The 27,778-nt window shown below is 46.6% G+C and overlaps 1 protein-coding gene across 4 annotated transcripts in view; it reads right to left on the bottom strand.

Moving 5' to 3' along the window:
• The window catches only part of SLC16A9 (solute carrier family 16 member 9), a 292,179-nt gene extending 273,897 nt beyond the window's left edge, over nucleotides 1-18,282 (bottom strand). For 3 of the 4 annotated variants that reach the window (XM_085608838.1, XM_085608836.1, XM_085608839.1), the window contains exon 1: nucleotides 18,003-18,268. The gene's annotated coding sequence lies outside the window, so the exon portion shown is untranslated. Of the gene's footprint in view, nucleotides 1-18,002 lie in introns of all 4 variants that reach the window. The other variant, XM_085608840.1, reaches the window with a different exon arrangement.
• Nucleotides 18,283-27,778: the final 9,496 nt, after the last annotated feature.

The following is a 27,778-nucleotide window of genomic DNA, read 5'->3' as shown; positions in this document are numbered from 1 at the left end:
CTCACACATCCTCTGACAGATCCACACGGGCACTCACACACCCACTCAGAGACTCACACAGACACTGACACACCTACACTGACACTCACACACCCACTTACAGAACCAATTAGACACTTACAGGCCCACTCACAGACCCACACAGACACTCACATACCCACTCAGACACTCACACACTCACTCATAGACATGTGCTCCACAGACAGTGGCGTTATTTGAGATGTCATCAGTGATGTCACTTACCATGTCATAAGAGATGTAATGTGTGGTCATATGCAGTGCATGGCAGGGCGTAAGTTATAGTTAGCTCAGGTAACTATACCTGCTGAATTTCTATGGATTTGTGCACGTGAAATCCGAGCCTAACTATAACGTCTCTGTAACCTTTGTTTTTTCTATGAATATATTCCAAACACCCAAGGTAATGAGAGGAATGCTTTCAATTTGTCTAACAACTAGCAATTGCTTGGGGTACCATCCTAACCCATCATTTTTTTGCCTACTATTCCACCTCAGTTCGGACCCAGCCATCCGCAAATCGGCTTTGATCGTGCTCCTCAAGGGATAGTTCAAATCTTTCTCCAAGTTTGTATGTGTGCTGTACAGTGCAGCACAAAAACGTTGAAAAGCTTTAGAGAAAGGAAAACCTGTCTTGAGCGTCACTCATGCCTCGAGGAAGTTTACTTTTTTACATCAATCCTTGTCTACCAATGAAGGAAGATAGGGATTTGCATCAAAATCCATATGTGTTTGCATGAGAGCCCCCACCAGTGCAAAGTAGTGCATACCGCTACTTTGTGTTGCTCGATGGTTATTTTGCAGCATAAATCAATCCGGCACAAAGTAAATCACAATTACTTTCCAGTGCAAAACAACTTTTGCATTGCAAAGTAAATCCCAGCACTACAATGTGCCATTTTTCCATCACATTTGTTATGCGAACCAAGAGCAAAGAGTTAGTGAATCGGAACAGCAGTAGCAACACATGGTAAGCACAGCTAACCCAATCTTCCTACATCTCCTTACAACATCCCCTAATGTGGACCGGGTGTTCCTTGATATTTTACAACTCTGGGATATGAGTGGGGCTGTCTGTGAAGGTATTACGCTAGTTCACAGCCAGCCGCGGTCCGAGCAGGTAACAGCAGTGGGGCGGTGGAGCCTGGGTGAAGGGGATTTTCGAGGGACGATGCAGAGGGGAAATTAAATAAATAATTAATTTTCCATCTGTATCGTCTCTAGAAATTTCCCCCTCACCCGGTCCCACCGCTGTTACCTGCACAGACCGTGGCTGTTCACAACATTATAAACTATCCAGAGACTATCAGTGGGTGTTTTGGCCTTCCATCAGTCTAAGTCTCTGTCCACTTCCATAGCTCCACCACAAAGGAGGAATTTATGCCGTCACATTTCCTGGGAGAAGGATCGACAGCCAGCTGCGAAAAGGAGCAGAGTGTTTTATTCCTCAAGTGAAATTCTTAGATTTCAGAAAACTATATATATATGCAATCTGTGGAATGTATTACAATGTGTCTAGGCATTGCATTTTTTACTAGAAGGGAAGGCTTGTAGTACAAATCATATGCTAAATATCTTTCACACACCATTGGACCACAGTGCAAAGATGGTGCCCGGCACTAGACAGCTTGTTTGTGCATCTGCGCAAAGGAAGAGAGCAGCAGCAGGCCCTTTTTACTAATAAATATGGCTCTGTGTTGATTTCTCTGCCTTGCGCAAAACAGCGCAGCAGCTTTGATTGCTGAGCTGCCTGGAGTAAAAGAATTTATCTGACACCTGGGGGGCAAATTTACAAGGGCTTATTGCCACAGGAACGTCACTTTTTGTGACATTCCTGTTGCGATAATCCCTTCGCCTTAATTACAAGGCGGCATTAAGCCACTTAGCGTGGCTCAACGCCGCTTTGTAAATAAGACCCCCTTTCAAGCTACACTTAGCGTGAAAGGGGCGGGCATTGGGTGATGTGGTGGGCATTCGCCGCAACACCCATTGATTTTGACGCTGCCTCTGATTTAAAAGGGCAGCATATATATGGGGCAGCTTCAAAATTAAGACCAGGGAAAACCTGATCTTAACACTGCGAAATGAGAACAATTGTTTAATTTCTCCTCTTTTTTCCCGTTTCTATGTGTGCTGCACTGTGCAGCACACATAGAAACAGCTAATCGTATGAATGACTGTTTATGTGCAGGAAGGTGTCCCGGCATAAACATAAACAATAATTCCCTCGAAGCAGGCACCCTTGTACTTTGGTACAAGGGGGCCTGGGTTGGCGCTAGGCAGCTGAGATAAGTGCCAGCACTTGGGAAAACGCAGGGATGTGCCGTACCATTGTATATACGGCGCATCCCTGCATTTTCAGAATGGCGTGCTTGGTGTTAGCAATTTTTGCTTAACGCCATGCTTCGCCATTCACTTGTTAACATACTCCTTGGTTTTATTACCTCAGCATTGACAAGCAGCAATCTAGGTCCCCTTATACAATGTGTTCATCCTCACTTTTGGCTTATTTTCTTTTCTGCACAATCTCACCCAGTCCCACTTCCTCTCACCCACTTCTGCTTTCTCAGTCTCTAGCTCTAACTCCCTATCTGCCCCAATCCCTTTCCAGCTTTAGCCCTCTCCATCTCTGTGTCTCTCTTTTTGTCTCTGCCTCCCTCGTCCTCTCACTCTATCTCTCTCTCTCTTTCTCTCCTTCTCTTGCTTTCTCTCCTTGTCTCACGCTCTCATTCTGTTCCCCCTTTCTCTTCCTGGTCTCTTTGTTCTGCTATTGCTGTGCCTTACATGACAATGCCCTTTGTGGAGCTACTCTATTGATTATCTGCTTTGTCAGAGCATTTACTTCAACAAGGTATAGTGTGCACCATGCTGCTTCATTCCCTTTAGCACGGGGAGCCTGACAGCTCTGGTGAAAAACCCCAGCTCCAGCCACTAGAGAAGTGAAACAGGCAAAATAGCAAGGCTGCCTCCTTCAAAAGGGGTTGCACATTTTGCAGATTACTGGCTTTAACTGTTAATGGTAGACAGTGGGAGGGAGGGACTTCACAGCATCCTAGGAATGCTGCCTGTGATTGACATGGAATCACACTAATGTCTCTGCGAACGTTCAGAAACAGTTCTAAAGAAAAATGCACAAAGAGGCAATTGTGTGTCACTCCACCAGCACTTAGGTCCTCATTAAAAATGAATGTTGGCTGTAATGGGACACGCATAGGAATAGCTCAGCAACAAACATAAGCATGAGTCAACAAGTCAGACTCACTCCGTACCTCGAACAATAGTTGGTTTGTGACGATTTCCCGATTAAACATTTAATCAGAAACTCTGTTTCTGAATTTTGCACACAGTTGCTACATTACATTGGCAATAAAGGTGCAGAATTAACACGTCCTAGGGCCTGATTTAGATCTAGGCAGACGCGTTACCCGAAATATAAATCCCGTAGGATGAAATGGGATTTATATTTCCGCCGACCATCTATCAAGCACCGTTGTGACGGAGTAACCCATCTGTCGAGATCTAAATCAGAACCTTAGTGATGGGGTAGAGTCCCAAAAAAGTGACATAAATCAGTGCAATCTTGAACTTAGATCAAGATTTGCGTTGAAGAGTAGCCCTATAGTAAAGCAAAGGAATGTCTCATGAGTACTACAGGGACATTCCCATGGAACAACCCATGGATTTTGACACAAACACCTACCTGTTAAAAAAAAGGTAGGCAGAGCATTTTGCCTACAATGTATGCCTCCTCGAGGCAGGAGTAATGTTTGGGAAAAGTTTTCTTTTCTCAAAACTTTTCCAAGTTTGCAGTTGTACTGTAAAGCAAACCACATACAAAGTTAGAAACATTTAAAACTTTGTCTAAGCCTAACATTTACATGAAGTATTCTCACTTTACACAGGTGTTAAAGTCGCTTGATTTTTAGTATGATTATGAACTATATTTAAACAAGAAAATAAGCTGTGAGTTTTTGTTTTTCCTACTACTACACGTGGTTCATGAAAATCAGGTCACTGAAAACGTAGCTGAAATTTTAAAATGGATTACACAAATGAGTTGCATTATCTTACATCCTATCCCATCTTCATTAACTCCTGTACTCCTGTCCAAAAAACTCAGGGCTCTTAAGATGTGTGTGTGTGTGTGTGCGCGAGCGCCTGTGTGTTAGTTCCAAGTAATATCAAATAGGTAACAAGGGCTCATGGATGTCGATTCATCAAATTGCATGGGGTAGCGAAAGTGATGTCATGTGTCCCCCGCTTCATGTAACAGGAAGTGATATCATATGAACTTTGACCTGATAACATCACAGAAAGGGACATCACCTGCCCTTTGACCACGCGGATGATGTCACAGGAAGTGACATCACAAGGCATTGGGCCTGATAAAATCACAGGAATTTACATCATGTGACCTTTGGACTTCATGAAATTCAGGGAAGTGACATTGCATAACCTTTGGTTGGTGCTATCACAGGAAGTGGTGCATCTAACATTTGGTTACTTACTTCACACACAGAGGCTGGAAAATCTCTACAGGTACAAAAGAAGTACCTATAAAAAGACATATTTCAAATCCTATTGAAAATTCAGCTTCATACATTGTTGAAGGAAATATCGTCAGATATACAATTAAGATAAGGTAGCATTGATTAATAACCTATCAAATAGTGTAGAACAATGTAAAATATGCTAGTCAAGTTGAAAGCAGCAATTATCAATATTTTAAATAACTTATAAAATGGGAAGGTTGATGGGCCTATAACGTTCAAAACAAGTTTACTTTATCATTTGCTTTAGAAACTAAGATTACCATGTAATTAAGGCTCCCCGTTTTCCGTTTTTACAGATTTTTACAGATAAATACAGACAGAAAGCAATGTGTTTTCTGTCTGCATTTATTTTTAAAAGTGGATAAATACAGAACATTGGGCTTCTTTTAAGTGACTCTGTGCTCTCTTTCATGAATTATAGGCCAACAGCTGAGCAGATGGACAGCATGGGAAATTTAAAAAACAGGATGCAATTTCATTTAATAATGCCATGTCAAAACATACATTTGTGGTATAATGCTAATATGTACCAGTGGATGTTTTGTTATATAATATTTGGCAGCTTAAATAGCTAAAACAGACATACATCAAAGTATGAGTTCAAGTCTATCAGTTAAATAAATATGGAAAAGTACAGTTTTACAACTTAATTTGTCCCAAAACACAAAATAAATATGGATAAATACAGATAAAGTGGGCAATAAATAAATATGGATAAATACAGACGGAAATGCTAAAAAAATAAATACCATAAAACCATGAGCCTAACATGTAATTAAATCCCAGTCTTAGAACGTAGATAGCAGTGCTATTTAATGCAAGTCACGTTCTCCCAGCAGCCTTCCTTGCCATAATATGGTATACTTATTTCTAAACCTGTGGAGCCATTGAACCTTTCCAGGTTTACTATCATTAATTTCTTCTACAGAAAACATGCACATCACTTGTATAGTACTTGTGCTGATAAATAATATGTTTGTTCTGCATTAGCATACCTTACCAGCAACAAACATCCTAACAGCCAGAATGCCTAAAAGCATGATTGCTTGCTTTAGAAATGATGATGTTACAGTCCGCATTTTAAAATGACTCCATTAGTCACTGCTCCGAAAGCAAAACTTTCCACATTTTCAAAATCCATCACACACACATACAGAGAAAATGAATCATATAAGTGTCATTCAGTGTGAAGAAAATGTTACATAAGGCAAAGGAGAGTACAAGGTGTAGGATTCACATGTCATCCATACTGGTAGGCACTTTTTAAGAGTGCTTTGTCTGGAGAACCACAAATTCTCGATTCAGAACATACACAGTGGTTAGGGTTGACTTTAATAATAAGAATTTATTTCTACCCAAATAAAACATTCTTAGCAGCATCAGATAAGAGACTGGGATAAAACATAACCCTCTAACCTGTACCATGCAGCATCCTTGCAGCTCATAGATGGCAGTTTATAGCTAACTGTGCTAGATTACGAATGTAACTTATGAACTGCACAGTAACAACTAAATCTCCCTGACAAAAGCAGTACCCCATAGAGCTCTCCACATAAAATATTGTCCTTTGATATGCATGGTACACATTCTTTGCAGCAGGCATATTAACCCTCTGTGCTACCTTAGATAAGTGAAAACTGTCACTAGACAAACTCCCATCTCTCGCCAGCAGGTACATTAATAAATCACCAGAGTTAACTTGACACTTGTATTGTTGCCCGAACACAGCTGAATATGCAAGGAAATAGGCAGTGCTTTTAAAACTTCTGCACTGCTACAAAACCTGCTCCACTAACAAAGCCTGACCCCCACCCTGCCAGCCTTTCGTGTAAACCGCGTATCTGTCGCCCGATGCCCTGGTCATTTCAGCCTTGGTGCCTTTTCAAAACAGACAATGTCTTGTTGGCCAGTCCACCAGCACTGGCGGGCGTGCGTTTGTTGTGGCTACAAGGATGCAGTGTTCAACATATAACAATGGCAATTAATGTGATATTCAGACTACCTAAACAATGGCTACCCTGCTAGAAGGGTTGAAACTGAAATGTGTGCACTTTAAAAATCATTTCAGAAGTTTTTCAACAGGGCATTTGAAAATCTTGTATCAACTCCAAAAACAGATAATCTTATCTTACTTTACTTGTTGCTTCTATTACAGGTTTGCCCAGGGCCTGCAGCTCAAAGGAGTCACAAGGACCAGCCCCTCCGAAAGGGGAGTCAGACAGTTGAGATTCTAGAAGAGTCGATGTGATGACTCAAGTCAGTCTCACACTCACACTATCTGCCCCACCTCCTGCCCGAGGGCCGACCGTTTGACTCTAGAGAGTGACAATTAAGTAAAGCAACTCACTCACAGCCAGGTCGAGCCTGGGAGTCTGTTCCCGAACTTGCTTTGAAATCAGTCACTCACTCTAGAGACTGGTGACACCCAGCACCCACCCCACGCAGCAGGCACAAGTCTGACTCCGACTCAGCGGTCAGGCCACATGTTACAGGTTTTTTGCAGTAGGCATATACACCCTCTGCACTACCTTAGATAAGTGAAAACTACCACTAGACAAAACTCCCATCTCTCTCCAGCACGTACATTAATAATGCACCAGAGTTAACTTGACACTTTTACTGTTGCCCAAAAACTGCTGAATATACAAGAAACTGTGCAGTTCTTTTAAAACTGCTGCACTGCTACAAAACCTTCTCCACTAACAGAGCCTGCCCCTCACCCTTTCAGCCTCCAGTGGAAAATCCTGCCTGTTGCCTGATGCCCGGTACAGCCATTCCAGCCTTGGTGGTGTTCAACATAGACAATATCTTATCGGCCTGTTCACCAGCACTCACTGACTGGCATACGCATGCTGAGGCTACACAGATGCAGTGTTCGAAATAAGCAATGGCAATTAATGTGTCACATTACCTAAACGATGGCTAGACCGCTAGGAGGGTTGAACTTGAAATGTGTTCTCTTTAACAATCATTATTGAAGTTTTGCAGGGCATTTGAAAATCTAGTGTCACCTCCAAAAACAGATAATCTTATCTTACTTTACTTGTTGCTTCTCTGAGAGGTTGCCCAAGACCCACAGGAGTCACAAAGACCGGCACCACCACAAGGGGAGCTGGAGAGTCAAGGCTCTAGTCGGGTCAATGTGACGACTCAGTCAGTCTCACACCTCACCTGCCCCACAGCCCGCCCAAAGTCTGAATGTCCGACTAAGTCAGAGAGTGACAATTAGGTGAAGCAAGTCACTCTTGGAACAGCTGAACTTGCATTGATTCTAGTCAGCCTCTCTAGAGTCTTGACATCGAGCACCCATGCAGCAGGCACAAGTCCGACCCGACTACGAGGCTGCGCTGTGCCAGTGTGGCTTTTGCTGCCACGCAGGGGCTGGCCACATTTTTTGCCAGTGCTCTCATCATTGGTAGCGCTTTTACGGGCACTACCATAGTGACGGCCCTGGGACCCGTTCAACGGCCCCAAACACCGCACCAGGCACTACATCCTCAGCTAGGGTAGGGTGCAGCAGGTGCACGCTTGTACTTACACAACCGTGCTGCTAGCTGCAGCATTTGTAGTAAATCACTGTCAAGTCATGCCCAGCCAAGCTGTGCATGCTTTGTGCTCATTCGCTCAGCTTCCTGGCTCAGGCCTGCAGCAGTATACATACAATGTATCAAATCGGGGACTGCTTCGGCTGGCCTGCGGTCACCATTGCAACGAACGAGACAAGTTCTTTCCCCCACCCAGGCCCAATGTTGCCAGATTGGGCTATTTCCCGCACAATTGGGCGACATTTTTCCCAATTGTGCGGGAAAAACCCATACCCGGCGGGTGGCTACTTTTTGGGCAGAATTAAAGCCAGTGTGCGCAAAATACTGGCTTGGGCGGCGCCAACCGTGGCATGCGCCTATCTCAGTGGTGCGTGTGTGCTGGCGAGCGCTAAAATGATTGGAGGAGGACCCGAGTTGTCCCTCCCCCCAAACACACACGCTGACGCTGCACATCACGTATTTGTAAGTGCACACCCACCACCTAACTTAGCAGTGGTGTGTCGCGGGCCGAATTGTGGGTTCCCAGGGCCGTCAATCTTGTAGCGTGCGAAAGCGCTACCAATGACGGCCCTGGGCCTCATTCTTGGCCAGCCCCCGCGGCACGCAGTGCTTTCAAATGCATATGCGCGCGCCGCTTTTTCTCTTCAGCAGATTCGGCGGCGACGAGGAGTCGGACTGGAGTCGGACGCACGTGGTGACATGTCCCTGCTGCTGCCGCCCACTGTGGTCCACTGGTGGTCACCCAGGCCACAGGCGGCGGCAGGTGGTGCTCGCAGGCAGCGCTCTCTGCGCAGCGCAGGCTAGCCAGCCCAGTGAGCCCACCACCAGTTGACAGCACAGCCTGGAGTCACGCAGAACAGCAGCAGGGCGCCCGCAGTTGCTGAGTCCGGACTTCGACGCCCGCCCCGACCTCAGGTGAGTGAGTCAGAGGCGCAACTAGAGCCAAATTTCGGGGAGGGGGGGTGTAAGAGAAAATTTCGAGTGGGGTGCTGAGTCTTTAAGCAATAGACAGAGTGGAGATTGGGGCAGGGAATTCTTCCCGTCTCATCATTTTAGAAAAGTGCAGTTTCAATATTATATTCAATTAAGCCATGGTGGCTGCATTTTTATTTTATGAAACTAACAACCATTAACAAAGCAAATGGTTCTGGTTTGTTGTAGGTGTAACGTTACTTGTTGTGATATATATCTGGATGCAATGACAGAAGAGGCAAAATACCAGTCCGGCAACACACAATGCTAAGCACAGATTTTTAGCTTAGTTGTTTTAAGCAACACTATTAATTACATCAGACACGCCCCTTGGAGAGACCCCCAGTTTTTTCATCCCGCTTAAAGCCCTGGAAACACCATGTCACAATCACCTCATGGCCTGGCACTGTGCATAATGCATGACTCATGAATTCCACTTTTTCAGATTGACTATGTGCAGGTGCATAGTGAACCCTCCCCCACCTCACCCCTTGCTTTAGGAAGACAGCAAGGGTGAAATTCTTGATGGGCCTCTTCTGTCTGCAACTCTGCCGACAAAGGCTCAGCTCATAATTAAGAGGAAAAGGTGGGCGAGTGAGTAAGGGATGGGTGGATGGCTGGATGGATTAGTGAAAGGGTGAATGGATGAATGGAAGGGTGAATAGATGGATAATGAGCGAAAGGATGGATGGATGAGTGAAAGGGTGGCTGATCGTCGAGTGAATGGGTGGATGGATGAGTGATAGGGTCAATGGATGGATTCATGAGTGGATGAGTTGAAGTATGGGTGGATCGAAGAAAGGAAGGATGGCTAAGTGAAAGGGTCAATGAAGAGAGAAAGGGAGGATGAATGGATGACTGAAAAGGGGACTGGGTGGTAGGATGAGTAACTGGGTGGATGGATGAGTAAGTGAAAGGATGGCTGGATGGGTGAGTGGATAAATGGCTGGATGGATGAGTAGATGGTTGGGTGGAAGAGTGGATGGATGAGTGCATGGATGGATACGGTGAAAGGGTGGATGAGAAGTTTTGTCCTGAATTTTGACCTCCCGTCCTGAATTTTTGTCCTGAATTTTGACCCTTTGTCCTGAATTTTTACACTCACCGTCCTGAATTTGCACCCATGCCAGTTGGTCACCCTATTTGTAGGAAGTGATGAATATTGATAGATGCCAGGAAGTTGACGTAGGTAAAGAGTGTTTTAACACCCAAACCAAAACTGACCACATCGGTTGTTCGTAGGCCAGCCCAGCTTCGAAAACGGTCGTGCAGGGGCCACCCAACCTCGCACGCACCTGCTGGCAGCACCGCGTGCGTCTGTTTACCACTGTCCTGGCATGAATCTGACCCTCCGTGCTTCACCACGTTGCTGATGCCAAGGCGTGCACTGACGATAACTGTTTACCGCTCGAACTGGAGCTGATTTCGGGGGGGGGGGGGGGGCTGAATCTTTAAGCTATAGGCAGAGTGGAGCTGCAGGGGCCCTTAGAAGTCGCAGTGAGAACTGGTCTTAAAAATTAATAGCATTAAGGCAGATGCCCAGTTAACACCCTCCCACCATCTGTATATTGAATAGAATGTATATTTGTCGTTAAAATTGTTTCTGATGACAATTTGTGCATAATTGGAGACTTGCTAATTTGGGCTAGTTTTTGGGCTGAAACTGGTCTGATTGGGCTTATTTTGGGCTTATATTTGAGCGGCTTTGGGCTTGGGACGGGTCTAAAAATCTGGCAACACTGCCCAGGCCCAGCCTGCAGGCCACCATGATGTCTCTGCAGGCAGAGCTTCAGCACAGCAGTGCAATCAAGAGCTGCTCACACTGCAACTGATTTTATGCCACCAGAGCCCTTGCAAAGGCTGACAAACAGTCAAGAGTCAACAGCAAGATGACAGGGGTCACAACTGATGGCTTAGAGGTTGCAGTTATTACCCCTGGCGACCCCTACTTGACGTCCATGCAAGGACAGGGATCAAGTTGCCTTTAAATTCACTTGGAACCTTGTAGTAGACAACTCCACATTATCGACAGGTACCTATGCACAAGTAGATGTAGTCTATGCCCTCCTTCCTCTACCTGCTCAACTGTGCACAGGTAGAGGGATCAAAGAGGAGCCATGCACAGCCTGCAATCTAAAGAATATATACCTGGTATCTGCTAAACCAACCCCATGTCATCATCACCATCCACTGCCAAATATATCAACAAGCATTGGCATAGCCAATAGGTCTCGCTTTTTGGACCTTATAAGTATTTAGTATTCATGCAAGTTTAAGCTATGACAATGCCTTATATTTCTGTTTTAAAAACCAAAACATAAATAAAAGGCATTGTCATTTACAATGCCAATACCTCAAACTTGCGTACATGCGAGACCTATTGCATTGCAAAAGCTTGTTATATAGAGCGGACATTACCCATTTGCAATTTAAAAAAAGCATTTGCAATGCAATAGGTTTCGCATTACTGAATGTTTAAGCTACTGGCGTTGCAAATAATACTGCTACACCAATAGCACAAACTTTCAGTAATGTGATCCCTATTGCATTGCAGATGCTCATTTGTCTATTTTACATGTTTGCCCTCATAAAACATCTCTCATCGGTTTTCATAAAGCTGGCACAACTGTAATGCTGCTAAAAGAACACGTTTGGTCTCAATGACGAGCTACATGAACCCCAGGGCTTTAAGAGTTCTCCACACCTTTTTTGTTTTAATCATTTCAATAACAGATATAAAAGTTCAATGCCCGCCAGCGTCTCCGATTGAGAAGGGTTGGAGCTGCTTTCTAGACGCCGGTAATGTCTAGATGCGTATGCGGCTTAACGCGTGTAAATACCGAATCTCTAGATTTATATTAAAACACAGCACGGAGGTTTCCAGCAAACTAAGCAGGCGAAAGCATATGGAGCTTGCTAGGAGTTCCCAGATGTGGGCCGATTGCGCAGTCATGCGGGATCTCACAAGTATAGCGGGGCGATAGCTAGGAGTTAATAACAGGTGAACACTTTACGGAGGGAAAGGTAAACAAGGAGCCCGCGGACCGGTCGCAAGGTGGCGCTAGTCGTTACCTTGCTTCCCACTCCACATTAAATCAGAAGTATTTGCAATGCAATAGGGCTCGCATTATTGAAGGTTTACGCTTCTGGCATTGCAAATAATACTGCCACACCAATAGCTCAAACTTTCAGAAATGGGAGCCCTATTGCATTGTAGATGCTGGTTTTAAAAGGTTACATGTCTTATAGACTGTCTGCTGTGACAAGAGAGGGGCGCTCAGGAGACAGCAGCAAGGGAAATGGTTAAGAGTGGAGGAGGGGTGGGTAGATGAGGGTCGGAGAGGACAGCGAGATCTCTCAACAGTGAACAGCGGGAGGGACTGATTGGGGGATGGGAAAGAACAGGCTGCTGTGTGCGTTCGGGAAAGAGATGAAAATAAAAGCGGCGCCATACATAAACAATTAAAGTGAATGTGGTGCCGTTCATTTACAAATGCACGCGCTCGGGTGTGGAAATAGTGCAGGAGCATCTCGAACACCATGCTGGTGATGGGAGGGGGTCAAGTAGAAGCCGGAAGCTTCTGCCTCAAGTAGCCATGAGCCAGGGGAAGAGATGTTTCGTATGAGTAATTCACAAATAGTGATTTAAGGAGCACTTACTAATTTGTGTGTATTTCTTTTATAGCGCTGCTCATCCCAACGAAGGGTCGGAGCGTTTCAGAGCGATTTACATAACATGCACACATTATACAAAGACAATAAATCATACAAGTGTGTAAATCAGTGTACAGGATATGTTACATATGACAACAAGGGTTACAAGGTGTAGGAGACATATACTGTCCTTACCGGTTGTCATTATATGTTAAGAATGCATGGTCAGAAGAAACCCAAAGTCAGGATATAAAACCTAACACAGTTGTTAGGGTTGTCTGTGCTAATACGACTTTAATATTACCAAAAGGAGCCCTTATTTTACCAACCTTAGGATAAGGACAGATCGATACAAAATAAGGTTCTAAGCCATTGCCTTGCAGTTTGCATTCAGGACTTTGATACTGGCTCACAGCTCACTGAGCTACATTAGAAGAGGTGCAACTTATGAACTGCAAGTAACAAACCAATCTCTTTGTCAAAAGTAGTAAGCCACTTACCTATTTATATAAAATACAAATCTGTGAAATACATGTTACACAACGTGTTTTCCAGAAGACACATCAGACATTATGAAACCTCTATTAGTTAAGTGACAGAACTGAACCCTGGTTGTTACAGTGGAGAATACTGGCATGTGTATCTATAGTGCTACGAGGTCACAGCGCGGTCTGTGACAGAAAGCATCGTGAATATGTAAGTCATCATTTTAAACTTCCATTACTCACAATATAAGATAGGCTGCTACAAAATGCACTAAAAGGTTTACGATAAAAAAAGTGCTTTCAAAATATGGATTTGAGTAATACCCAGACTGTAAGTAGTGCAATCTCAGCACCCGACATCGCCATCGCCATCCCAGAGGGCTACAAGATCACCCGGAGGGACCGCACCGCCAACCAGATGGGAGGAGGCATCGCCATCATCCACAGAAACACCATCCGTATCACGACCAGCACCGACAACACCCTTACCACCGCCGAACACCTGCATTTCCAGATCCACACCGACCCGAAGACCACCCTCAGAGGCACCCTGATCTACCGACCTCCGGGACCACGCACCCAATTCAGCGAGGACATCGCCGACTTCGTCAGCCCGCATGCCCTCCCCTCCGCTGACTACATCCTCCTGGGGGACCTCAACTTCCACCTGGAGAACAACAACGACCGCAACACCAGCATCCTGCTCGACAACCTCGCCAATCTTGGACTCAAGCAGCTGGTGTCCACCCCCACCCACCTCGCCGGACACACACTCGACGCAGTCTTCTCATCCAGCACAGACATCGCCTTCAGCCACGCCACAGAGCTTCAATGGACGGACCACAGCTGTGTCCACTTCACCTTCAAAAGAACGATGACCCACCACCACCAGCAACAGGTTGCCCGCAGAAGCTGGAACAAGATCACAGCCGACCAGCTCACCACCTCCTTGAGCCAGCACCCTCCTGCCAGCTCAGCGAACCCCAGCCAGGCCACAGACAACCTCACAAAGTGGATCAGCAACTGCGCGGACGAGCTCGCCCCACTGAGGACCCCGCCCAGCAGACCCGGCAGCAAGAAAGCCCCATGGTTCACCGACGAACTCAAGAGCTCCAAGAAGAACTGCCGAGCCCTCGAGAAAGTCTGGAGAAGGGAACCAACACCGGACAACAGGACCACCTTCAAGCTTGCCACCCGGAAGCACCACCAGCTGATCCGCGCCGCCAAGAAAACTGCATTCAAGGACCGGCTGGACAACAACGCACACAACTGCAAGGAACACTTCAACATCGTGAAAGAGCTTTCCAACCCCAGCGCAGGAAACAACGACATCACCCCATCGCAAGACCTCTGCAACTCCCTCGCCTCATACTTCCACAACAAGATCGCGGAAATACACAACAGCTTCAACAACCAACCAACGCACACCACGACCGAACCACCACCCCCCACCACCACCCTCCGCGCCTGGACTCCGATCAGCACCGAAGACACCGTCCGCACAATGAACTCCATCCACTCAGGATCTCCGACCGACCCCTGCCCCCACCACGTCTTCAACAAAGCCGACGCTGTCATCGCACCCCACCTGCGAGACATCATCAACACATCCTTCGACACCGCCACCTTCCCTGAGAGCTGGAAGCACGCCGAACTCAGCGCTCTACTCAAGAAACCCACAGCGGACCCCACCGAACTCAAGAATTACCGCCCCATTTCGCTCCTCCCGTTTCCAGCCAAAGTCATCGAGAAGACCGTCAACAAGCAGCTGGCCGCCTTCCTTGAGATGAATGGATCCCTCGACCCCTCACAGTCTGGCTTCCGAGCCAACCACAGCACCGAGACCGCCCTCATCGCCGCCACCGATGACATCCGAGCCCTGATGGACAACGGAGAAACAGCGGCCCTCATCCTCCTAGACCTCTCCGCGGCATTCGACACTGTCTGCCACCGCACCCTAGTACAGCGCCTCAGCAACGTCGGAATCCAGGAGAAGGCTCTGGAATGGATCATCTCCTTCCTCGACGGAAGAACACAGAGAGTCCGCCTACCACCGTACAAGTCAGAGGCCACCGAAGTCATCTGCGGCGTCCCTCAAGGATCCTCGCTGAGCCCCACCCTCTTCAACGTCTACATGAGCCCCCTCGCGGCCATCGCACGCCAACACGACCTCAACATAATCTCCTACGCCGACGACACCCAGCTGATCCTCTCCCTGACCAACGACCCCGCCGCCGCCAGAGCCAATCTGCACGAAGGGATGAAAGAGGTAGCCGAGTGGATGACGACCAGCCGCCTGAAACTGAACTCAGACAAGACGGAGGTCCTCATCCTAGGCTCTTCACCCTCCGCCTGGGACGACTCCTGGTGGCCCCCCGCCCTGGGCACCGCACCCAAACCGACAGACCACGCACGCAACCTGGGCTTCATCCTGGACTCCTCTCGCTCCATGACCAGGCAAGTCAACACCGTCTCCTCGGCGTGCTTCAACATCCTACGCATGCTACGGAAGATCTTCTGGTGGATCCCCACCGAGACCAGGAAGACCGTCACCCAGGCCCTCGTCACCAGTCGACTGGACTACGGCAACGCCCTCTACGCCGGCACCACCGCCAAGCTCCAGAAGAGACTCCAGCGGATCCAGAACGCCTCAGCCAGACTCATCCTCGACATCCCGCGAACCAGCCACATCTCCGGACATCTCAGAGACCTGCATTGGCTCCCCGTCAACAAAAGAATCACCTTCCGCCTCCTCACCCACGCACACAAAGCCCTACACGACCAAGGCCCGAGCTACCTCAACAACAGAATCAACTTCTACGCTCCCAAACGCCACCTCCGCTCAGCCAACCACGCCCTCGCCGCCGTCCCCCGCATCCGAAGAGCGACAACAGGAGGAAGGTCCTTCTCCTACCTGGCCGCCAAGACCTGGAACTCCCTCCCGACCGACCTGCGCCTGACTCAAGACCACCTCTCCTTCAGGAAGAAGCTGAAGACCTGGCTGTTCGAGCAGTAACGGCACCCCCCTCCCCCCAGCGCCTTGAGACCCTATGGGTAGGTAGTGCGCTCTATAAATGTCCTTGATTGATTGATTGATTTTTTATAACTGTCTTTTAAAAGCGCACACTTCACACCTTAGCTGGTAGCTCCCTTGAAATATCGCTCAAAAAATAAATGTGTCACCATAAAGCTCAAGCGATTCCGTCAATTAAAGTCAGAACCGCCTTCCAATTTAGATTTGCAGATTGACCAGTTGCGCAAATTTACATTTATTTCAGGGAAACACTGGCGAGGAGGCTTGTTTAGCCGTCTGCCCTCCCTCGGTTTCCCTGCACAGGGGACCCTGCCTTGTGTGACAGCTGAAGCATTTCAACTGTCCGAAGTAAACTTCCCGGGACGGTCGTCTTCTTACACAAAGTAGGGGAACTGTTTTTCTAAAATTAAAAAAGTTGGGGCACGTCGTGCCCTCAGATCCTCCCCACTTCGACCACTGTTGACTCCCAGTTTATGGGTCCCCAGAGTATTTTTTCCAATTCCAGCAATGATCACAGGTCAAATAGCCATCTGTTGAGTAGTTTCCTGCATTTAAGTAAGTTGGGGTCTGCTCTTAGGTGAAGAGGGGGCGTCAGTTTCTTTGTTGTTAAATCTACTTTGCTGCAAAATACTAATTTCATTGCAGAAAACCCCTGGGAAATCAATTACTTTTTATATTTTCCTTAAGGTAAAAAAACCACAATGTATACACGGGGTTGTTTTCTTCATGACCGCCTAAATAAGCATTGGTTTTGTGTTAAAAAAAAAAAAGGTTAACAATCTACACACAAAATGCAGTTATACAAAAACATTCAGAGCTGCATGAATCCAGTTTTATTCACGTTCTGATACTTTCCCTGCATATACCTCGCTGCTCGTCCAGCTGAGATGAGCCGAGACAGAGGTGCTTAAAGTGCTTTGCTTTTGTTTCAAGCCCTCAGAGTATAGCGCGGCCGTCACCTCGCTGCTGTCCTGTACAGCCAATGAATGCAATGGCAGCACAACACTGCGCCTGCCGCATTGAGGGTTTCTCAGTTCAGCGATTCCTGACGCCAGGTGCAGCAAAGGTGCCATGTGTTCTTTGAGTTGGCAGTTCGTCCATGCAGCTGCTACCCCCCAGGAAGCCTCAACAACGGGTCCATCTAACATCTCAGAGAATGGAGAGAGGCATTCGGCGCTGCTTAGAATAATGCACCACCAGCTTATTTTTTCAGAATATTATACTCCCTAACATTTCTTGACACGCTCTTCTGTTTGTCTTTCTTATGTTGCCGAGTTCCGGCTAAACAAAGTGCTTTGGCAGCAAATGACGGCGGGGAGATGCTACACAAGCGCAGAGAGAGAGAGAGAGATATTGTATTGTAATGGGACCCATTTGGGCTAACTTGTTTTTCTTTCTCTCTAATGACAGTGTTTTTTTCAGACAACTTGCTCTACTTCGCTGCATAAGTAGATGTGGGGCTGGGTCACGGCATATATCTGTTCCCGGTACTGTGAGGGGTGTATTGACACTGCACTCCGAACTTGGACTATTTTTTTTTTATCAGAAGGCTTCGCCTTCCTCCCTCTTGGCTGCCTTTAAACTTCGCAAGAAGAGCTGTCCTGTAAGTGTGCCACCCACTGGCCCGCATACAAACTGCTAGCTGTGTTCCTGCCCGCTGCACTGACTGCGGGCAGGAGGAGAGCGGCGCCAGTGCACAGGAACTGCTCTGCCCACCCGCGCACCCCGTTGTCAGTGTTACCTGTGCGCCCTCTTCCCGGCGCGGGCACCCTAGTGAGGCTGGCATTGGCTTAAGCCGAGGTGCTGATGGTGACCGGCTGGCGGAGGCCGCAGGAGCCTCGGCGGCTGTCGCTCGCCCGTCCGTGGCTTCCCGCTCTCGGATGTGCTTCCCCGAGACACTCACTTGAGCACCATTTAAGGCCGGCGGTTACTGAGTAATCGCCGCTGCTGGGCCACAGTACGGCGCGGCTGGCAGCTCTCAGCTGCACTGGGCGCTCGCTCACTAGACGCACGTCAAAGTGGCAGCTTTTTTCCCTTTCCTCCCCCTTTCCTACTGCCGGTCTGAACCGGTTCTAGCTCGGGTTTTGTATTGTGCAAAATCAATAGCGAGCTTTTTGAAAACGAAAGAGGGCTACGGCGAGGGGCCCTGAAAAGACCTCTGCCCAGCAGCTCCACTCTGCCGCTGCTGCTATGAGAAAATATCTGACATATTCGCCCACCCACAGCCCCCCACCTCCTAATTCCCGCTGTCATGCACGGCTGAATTTGGAAGTTCACCAATGCATAACTTGCTGTAAACTAAAGCTATCAAGAAACCTGCTACAGTCACTGCTGATTCAATCAAGTACAACTGGTTTCCAAGTTTATAAAAAAGCTAAATTACTGCGTGCGTTAAAGCATACTTCTTATTTGCATAATTCTTCCCTCCCAGCCCACTATTAGTGTACCAGTCATGTTTCTTACTAAAACACGGACTAGCCAGGGCCGTGACTTTAATTAATGGGACAGGTGCAGTGGCACCGGGGCAGAGAAGCCTGAGGGGCCCACTTAGCACTGATTATAGCTGTGTTTTTTTAATCCGAACAGCAGCCAGGAGGTCCTATTGGCTTCTTTGCACTATGGCCCATGACACGCTGGCTATGCTACTGGGTATGGACGGGTCTAAACGAATCAACCCCCCCCCCTCAAAGGGACTAGGACATCTGGCACAATGTGCTCACCCCCCCCCCCAAAGGGACTAGGACATCTGGCACAATGTTCTTAATTTGAGCAGGTGGTTCCCGGTGCTCAGCACCCCCACTTCATTGTCGGCACCGGCACATAATTGTCAACAAGGTAACTTGTGACAGATGCCACATGATGGCGCTGTTTGTAGAATTTAGTGATGAGCAAAACAGCAATTGTTTATTAAGTCAGTATGCATTAAAAACAAAGAATACCTGCCGCCCAAGCTATTTTTATAGCTTTGTGGGCCTGGAATAGTCCGAACTGTCACACTTGTAGCAGTGTGCTTGTTAGTAGTTGTGTAGTTACTGTCTGGCAACACTGGCAGTGGCCTCCTGACTAGAGCCCTGGCACTTATTTAGGTACAAATTAAGTTAAGTACTGGTTACAGTGGTACCCATTGAACAAATTATAAGAGATGTATTACTAGTGCTGGAATGAAGGGGTGTTCGACTGTAGCGAGCCACCCTGCCTCTGCATAACAATGTTGCACCCTGTAGAGCTCCTCCAGCGAGATGTCTGGTGGGCATGTAGAATGAGAGGCGGTGGTTTAGGTATGCAGGTCCAGCGTTTTGCAGTGCTTTGTAGGCATATGTGAGGAGCTTAAATGTGATTCTTTTGTTGATCAGGAGCCAGTGAAGGTCTCTCAGGTGCTCAGTGATGTGGCTGTGGCAAGGGATGTTCAGGAGGAGCCTGGCAGATGCATTCTGGATGTTCTGCAGCTTCTTTGAAGCTTTTGGGTGGTGCCATCGTAGAGTGCATTGCCATAGTCAAATCTGCTACTGACGAGTGTGTGGATGTTTGTTTTCTGGATCGATGGGGATCAACTTGTAGATCTTCAGAAGCAGGTGGAGCGTGGGGAATCAGAAAGACGAGACGGCGTTGATTCATATTAATGCTGTGGTTTCTGACAATGGCTGCAAGCTGGGTCATGTAGATCTTGAAGAGGGTGGGGCTCAGGTAGGAGCCCTACGGTACTCCACAGCTGATCTCTGTGGGTTCTGAGTCGAACAGCGGAAGTCTGACTCTCTGTGTTTGGCCACTGAGGAAGGAGCAGATCCAGTCTAAGGCTTTGTCATGGATGCCGGCATCGTGGAGTCTTGCACAGAGGGTATGGTGGGAGATGGTGTCGAAGTTGGCCAAGAGGTCCAGGTGGATGAGGGCAGCAGTTTTGCCTCCGTCGAGGAGTGTGCGGATGTCGTCTCTTGCAGTGAGGAGTGTGGTCTTGGTGCTGTGGTTGCTTCTGAAGTCGGATTGGGAGAGGTCCAGGATGTGGTTCGTTTCGATGAACTCGGGGAGTTGGGCATTGGTGGCCTTCTCGATGACTTTGGCTGGGAAGGGGAGTAGAGAGATGGGTCTGTTATTTTTTAGATCCGTGGGGTCGACAGAGGGTTTCTTCAGCAGGGGTTTGATCTCTACTTGTTTCCGGTCTTCAGGGAAGGTGGCGGTCTCGCTGGAGCAGTTGATGGTGAGGTAGAGTTTGAGTGCGATGGAGGCTCCAGCTCTGTTGAAGAGGTGGTGAGGGCAGGCATCCGAGGGGGCTTCGGAGTGGATGCACTTCAAGATCCTTAGAGTGTTGTCGGGGTGAGTGTGATCCAGTTGAGCAGGGTCTGCTGGGGTCTGGAGCACTCAGGTTTGGTGATTGTGGGTGGGGTGGGTAGGTCTTGGGTAGCAAAGATATCGTAGATCTCCTTTAATCTTGCAGTGGAAAAAGGTGGCGAGGTTGTCACAGTGATCTTGGGAGGGGGGATGTCTGCTGTCTCTGTGCTGGGTTTGGTGAATTCTTTGACTATTGTAAAGAGTGCTTTGCTGTTGTGTGCGTTGGCGTTGATGCATTCCTGAAAGGCGGTTCTCTTTGATCTGAGGTGTTGGTGTGCGGTGATGGCGGCTTTGGAGGCTAGTGGTCTTTCAAGGTCTTGCTGCTCCTCCATCTTTTCTCGAGCCGTTTGCAGGTACGCCTGGATTCTTGGAGTGCTGGGCAGACCAGCTGGCTAACTTGGAGGGTTTCTTGCCCAAGGGTTACCTGAGGTAGGCCAGAGCATTGGCGCAGTTGGAGATCCATTGGTGGAGGTTACGTGCTGAAGCGTTGGTGGATGTTGGTGGTAGGTATTGCTGAGTGAGTTTGTGAGCTGGTTTGTGATGACCTTGTTCCAGGTTCTGCATGGGTAGTGGTGGGCGTGGTTGTGTATGGTGGGTTTGGTGAAGAAGTGGGCGCAGCGGTGGTCGGTCCATTGTAGCTCGGAGGTGTGGCTAACAGCATTGTTATTGCTTGCGGGGAAGATAGGATCGAGCCTGTGTCCTGCTGAGTGGGTTGGAGAGGTGACCAGTCATTTGAATCCAATAGTGATAAGGTTCTGCAGTAGGAATGAAGTGTTGCGGTCATTCATGTTGTCCAGGTAGAAATTGAGGTTCCCAAGGAGTATGTAGTCTGTGGTGGCGAGAGCATGGTGTGCAATGAAGTCAACTATGGATTCGTTGACAGGGGCAGGGTCCGGGTGGTCTGTAGACGAGGGTGCCACAGTGGGTGGTGTTCGGGCCACTCTGGATCTGGATGTGAACGTGTTCCATGTTGGCCGAGAGGTCATCCGAGCTCGTAGTAAGACGGAGGGTGTTTTTGTGTACAATGGTGATGCCTCCTTGTTAGAAATGGGGGTCTCTAGTTGACAATGATTTGCACCTTTGTCCAAAAAGGGACCTTTCCTACTAGTCAGGATAAGGGGGATACACTACTAAAATAACCCTTGCTCACCCCCTCGGTATTTTGACACGAGCAGTCAGGCTTATCTCAGAGGCAGTGTGCCAAGCATTTGCACAAAAACAACAGTAGCACAGTTAAAACACTCCAAAAGGACACCACACCAGTTTTACAAAAATAACCAATATTTATCTATGCAAACAAGACCAAAATGATGAAAGACCAACATACAGTAATCAGAAATATGCACTTTGCAAGAATGACTTTAAAAGGCAGTTCCTTCAAACCGGTAGCTCCGTCCAAGGCTACTGCAGTGCTTAAAACAACAGAATCCAACAGTTCCGGCCAACCGTATCGGCGGGGACCAACGTTAGTGTCAGCAGACTCGTAAACAGTACCTCGTAAACAGTGCGGGCCTGTCGTGGCAACCATTGCAGTTGCGATGTGAAGCACAGCGGTGCGGAGTGCGGTGCCTTCAAGTCGCGATGCAGGCAACGGCTCGGTGACAGTCGTCCAGCAGCATCCGTGAGACCAGGGCTGCAGTGCGGAGTGAGATGGTGCTCGATGCTTTGCTGACAGGTCACGGTGCATGCGGCAATGCCGGTTGATGGGAGCTGAAGTCGGTCGGCCCAGACCGTGGTGTGGGACAGGGCATTGCATGATATGGTTCACAAGTGGTGCCCTCAAACCTCACTGCTGTCACAGGTGTTGAGGTCAACGTGCAGTGATGTCATCGGTGGGACCAGGGCAGCAGAGTGAAGCGAGGCGGTGCAGAGTGCGGTGGCCACAGGTTGTGAACAGGCAGTGGCTCGGTGGCGGCGGCAGTTGTTGGTGGTGAGACCAGTATTGTGGTGCAAAGTGCAGTGGTGCCCTCAGGACACAGAGCTAGCAGCAGTGTTGGTGACGGTGTCGGCGGCTTTCCTCCTCTGTGGCGACTGAAAGCCACGGTTCCATAGGTGGTACCCAGAGGTAAGTGACGTTTTTGGTGTCATGAACAGGAGGCAAGCTCTATTTCAAGGCCTTGGGGATACTGAGCAACAAGTGAGGAAATTTCAGTCCAGTTCTTTCACTGCCCAAGGCAGAATGAGCAACTGTAGACCAACCCGGCAAAGCAACAACACAGCAAAGGGGCAGTACTCCTCCTGACAGTTATTCCAGTTCTTCTTCTTGGCAGGCTCCTTGGTCCAAGCAAGTTCTAAAGTTCTGGGCTCTGGGCCCCAATATTTATATAACCAAAAGTGAGGGACAGTCAACACAGTTTCCTGAGCACCAGAAAATACAAAAAGAAATGTGTCCAATTTCTCTTATATCCAGTTAAATTTATTTCTTCAATATTCTTCAGCTTCACACATTTCCATCTTCAGATATATTCTTCTGATATAGCCAAGACGTGTTTAGTCAGAAAACGATGTTCTTACATCACTGACTTCGTCAGGGCTATAAGTAAACAAACAAAAAAGTTCTAAAATCCTATTTGTATAACATATCATTCCTTCACCAAACACCCTGGTGTATGGGAATCTTAGAATGTTTTAAGGGTTTCGAGAACGCATATCCATATTAGAAAGAGGGAAAAACTATATACTCTAGAGTCAACAACGCCTTCTAAGAGGAAGATATTCTTCACCAAAACCGAGCGCGTTTGTGCACACCATTTCGATAAGGATTATCATACCACAAGCAGGGGGGGTTTTATCATGCAAATTGAATAACGTTACACCGTGCATTTATTAAAAAAGACACCTGTGCAACCCACTGAGTAAATAGTACTCAGTTTACATATTGATGGTCAGGCTCACCTTCTCAAAGAATATTAGACATCAATTCTTCAAATAATCTTATCTGTATAACAGGAATACAAACAGTTTTTGGAATAATTATTTTCCAAACCAACAACTCCAGATAGTATTATATTTTTCATATCTTAAATCATGTCATCACCTCAATTCCTTTCTGCCTCCTTTTGCAACAATAAAGATCCGGCCATGAGTCATTCGACCTGCGTGTGATAAAAATTTGTCAGAACACTATCCGGTTTCCAAGCAATCCAAAATTAACCTAGCTAAACATTGCGTTAAATTCGCTCTCCATCTTGAACTTATCCACATAAAAGAGAGCAAGTAAACATTCACCTCCTCAACGTTCTGATTTTAGCACCGTTTCTATAGTCCTTCGTAATATACTTAAAAGCCCATTCAGAAAACCAAATAAATCCAAATTATATCTCCAAATCATACTCGAGACCGAAATACCTCTATATTCAATTATATTAGTTACAATCTCACAACGAAACGCAATATGTAATCGAAATCATCTTAACTCACTTGTTTAGACGGAGAGTACTCCATGCTCAATTCCGGAAAGCGTGGTAAACGGGCGCCATCTTTGTTCTCCTTTATATAGCACGCAGTCACCTCAATCTATTGGTGTCTACAGAAATGCGTTATCTGCACTCCATAATCATTATAGTAAAATGTATTCACAGTTAGGTATATAATATGCATCCAATGTATAAAATTTGTTTGTTTAAATAGCCTCATCTAAATTATATATATTTATCGCAATCGGCTATCTCAATATGGCCGCCATCAGCTTCCCACAGACATAACTATAGTAACTCCAGCATGGCGTCTCCTAATTTTTCGAATATTACGAATTATAAAATACTTTGCGCCTGCTATTTATCGAAAGTCCCTACAAATAAATGGTCAATTTCACAAATAATATATAAATTTCCTTTTTGTTTGCGCCGTATAAATCACAACAAAATCGACCCAAAATCCCGGATCATCTCCGGAAACGGTCCTTATGGTCCTTACACAACATGGCCGCCACCGGCTTCTAATACCCAATGTTAAAGAGTATATCGCCATGGCACTTTTCAATTACGTGCCATGTAGTACAGAGAATCAAATGACCCAGAATCAATAGCGCCACAGAAGAAACACTAATCAGTGATAATAATCCTCATAATCAAAGAGAATTATGGATTGAGTATTTATAATCCATTATTAAGATATCAGTTAAAATCTCAAATATCATTGTCAACATTCACTATGTTATATCTAACAAGTGAGCCAGAGTCGTGCGTGAACATACAGTATTCATATCACACACTAATTACAAAAAACTCCCCATATTTAAAAATCATACAAAGTGTGCTCAACCATCAAGATGTCAAGTGTCCATTCACAGAAATGATCTCCAAAAGCAAAACATATTAGGTGATCTTTAAAGAGGTCTCCTATTTTAGTCAAATTGTGTACATTATATCTCAATTAAACACTGTAGAATTAGATACATCAACATTGCATGCCAAGTGTCCATTCACAAGACAGAACTCCAAAGCAAAACCTATCTGGTTATTTTCAAGAGAGGTCCCATAACTAAACCAAATGGCCTGATCTTTATTGTTGCAAAAGGAGGCAGAAAGGAATTGAGGTGAGGACCTGATTTAAGATATGCAAAATATAATACTATCTGTAGTTGTTGGTTTGGATAATATGTATACCAAAAAGTGTTTTTATTCCTGTTATACAGATAAGATTATTTGAAGAATTGATGCCTAATATTTTTTGAGAAGGTGAGCCAGACCATCAATATGTAAACTGAGTACTATTTACTCAATGGGTTGCACAGGTGTCTTTTTTAATAAATGCACGGTGTAACGTTATTCAATTTGCATGATAAACCCCCCCTGCTTGTGGTATGATAATCCTTATCGAAATGGTGTACACAAACGCGCTCGGTTTTGGTGAAGAATATCTTCTTCTTAGAAGGCATGTTGACTCTAGAGTATATTGTTTTTCCCTCTTTCTAATATGGATATGCATTCTGGAAACCCTTATAACATTCTAAGATTTCCATACACTTGGGTAATTGGTGAAGGAATGACATGTTATACAAATAGGATTTTAGAACTTTTTTGTTTGTTTACTTATAGCCCTGACGAAGTCAGTGATGTAAGAACATCGTTTTCTGACAAAACACGTGTTGGCTATATCAGATGGCTATATCTGATGATGGAAATTTGTGAAGCTGAAGCATTTTGAAGAAATAAATTGAACTGGATATAAGAGAAATTGAACACATTTCATTTTGTATTTTTTGGTGCTCAGGAAACCGTGTTGACTGCTTCAAGACTGGGTGTTCTCAGTCCTTATCTGTGGGCAATAGTGGCAGCCCACTTCCTTGGGGCACCTAATTTGGAAATCGTTCTTTCTATGCACAAAGAGGGAATCATTTATGAGTTTGCACAAGTGACCCTTCCACCTCTTCTGGTTCAAAAGTGAGGGACTCTGGGCTTTTATACAGGTCCAGCATACATGCCCAAACGTAATCCAACAAAATGAGTATGCAGTTCCTAACAGGCAAGACGAAAACAGACATAAAGGGTTGGCTAAGTGTGAGGCAGTGTTCACTAAGTGGTGGGAAGAAAAGGGGAATGGAATGAGGGTCCTCACACACCCACCCAGCTAGGTGTCATGCTTCATCATAGGGCTTTCTCCTCGTCAGGTCAGCGCTGCAATACCTGAAGGGCACCCTATGAGGGGCTGTTTGGCGCAGATCTCTTTTTCCATGCCGTTTGGTGCAGTTGGTGTGAGGGTGTACATGTGTGAAATGTGGGTCACTAGTCCGTGTAAGGATTAAAACAGGAATTAGAAGTCAAATCAAGACAATTTTAATGAAACTGGCTTCTAACCTGATTGAAAAAAAAGATGTGGCGCGCCTCTGTTATAATGCTACAGAATATTGCGCTCTAAAAAGTTGTTAACATGTTTCTTGCCATTGTGTCAATTTTATGGCAATTCTTCAGGACCAAAAAAACAGTTTATCTACACTACTTGTGGTTGTCTAGTTAGGTAACGAAGATAGACCACAAACAGCACCCTAGTGTGGTACCTGTAAATATGGTCAGCCAACCTGATAAAACAAAACACAATGGTTAGGTAAAAGTGGACGCTATTCAATTCATAGTGCCAGTCCGCTGCAATAGTTCGCTGTACACTGTGCACATGATGCTGCAATGGTGAAACATTCATAGTGTCTAGAAACATGCATCACACAGTTGTGGGATACTCGTGCGTGAAGTGGAGAAAGTAAATGAGTTAAAACGGGTATTAAGGAGCCCAAACTCCTATGGTAGTTGAAAGAATCAAGGACTCACTCTAGGTGGGTTGCTGGCTCACAACATCGACTTCCGGCATGTAAAGACACCTTGTAGAACAGTGTCCAAAGAAAGATGGGAGTCAAGGCGGTGTAAGCATTTGGAATAGTGATGGAAGATTCACAAAAACACTCACCTCAAGGTGGTAGTCTGGCTTAATGACGAGTCAAAAGCGGGGGACACCAAGAAATCCCATTGGTATGCCATAAGTGCGACTTACAACCCATAGGATGCAGTGCGGCCCCCCTGCCCCCAGTGTAGCAAAACACTGTGCTTAAATAAAAGCACCCATTGTCTGTGCATAGTGGGGTCAGGGTAGTCGTGTCATCCAGTTATCCATGTCACAACAATGTAAATCCCATCATAGTAGTTCCAGGTTTGTCCGTTGCCTCGTGATTCAACAGACAAACACACATCCAGTAGGTGAAAGTCAGGGAATCAAGAACGTGTGTACTCCGAAAAGAGTCAGTACTTACGTGCTCTCCCTGCGAGACTGTCGGTGGGCCTACCCCAAACGCTGCCAGGACCGGAAGGTACTGGCCATCATCCTCGTGGCTCAGTTATGCACCTGGCTGCCGGCAACAGGGGGGGGGGGGGACGACACAGCAGCACAAGCTGGTGCACTGGAACGCTGACCCTCTTAGTAACATACCCCGCGGCCTTGGTAGTGTGGCCGAGTGGGATGACAGAGGAGGCGTGCAGAGTCACGTGACCTTGCGTCGCGTACGTGCACCCAGGGAAGCCATAGACAAAGTACCAGAGAATGCGGCGCCCATCTCAGGATGTGTGTTCGCCGGCTGTAGTAATTCCGAATTGGGATGAGAGCAGTGTGCATAATGTGTAAAAAAGGGGGGTTTCTAAAATTGAACAACACTTCCCAACAGGATAAAGATGGTACCCCAACTATAAGATGGGGTGGTTGCTCTCTGAT

The sequence above is a fragment of the Triturus cristatus genome, chromosome 1_2 (genome assembly GCF_964204655.1).
Source record: "Triturus cristatus chromosome 1_2, aTriCri1.1, whole genome shotgun sequence".
Classification (NCBI taxonomy): domain Eukaryota; kingdom Metazoa; phylum Chordata; class Amphibia; order Caudata; family Salamandridae; genus Triturus; species Triturus cristatus.
Note: the sequence above shows the minus strand (reverse complement) of the source record. Positions and strands in the feature narration are given on the sequence as shown.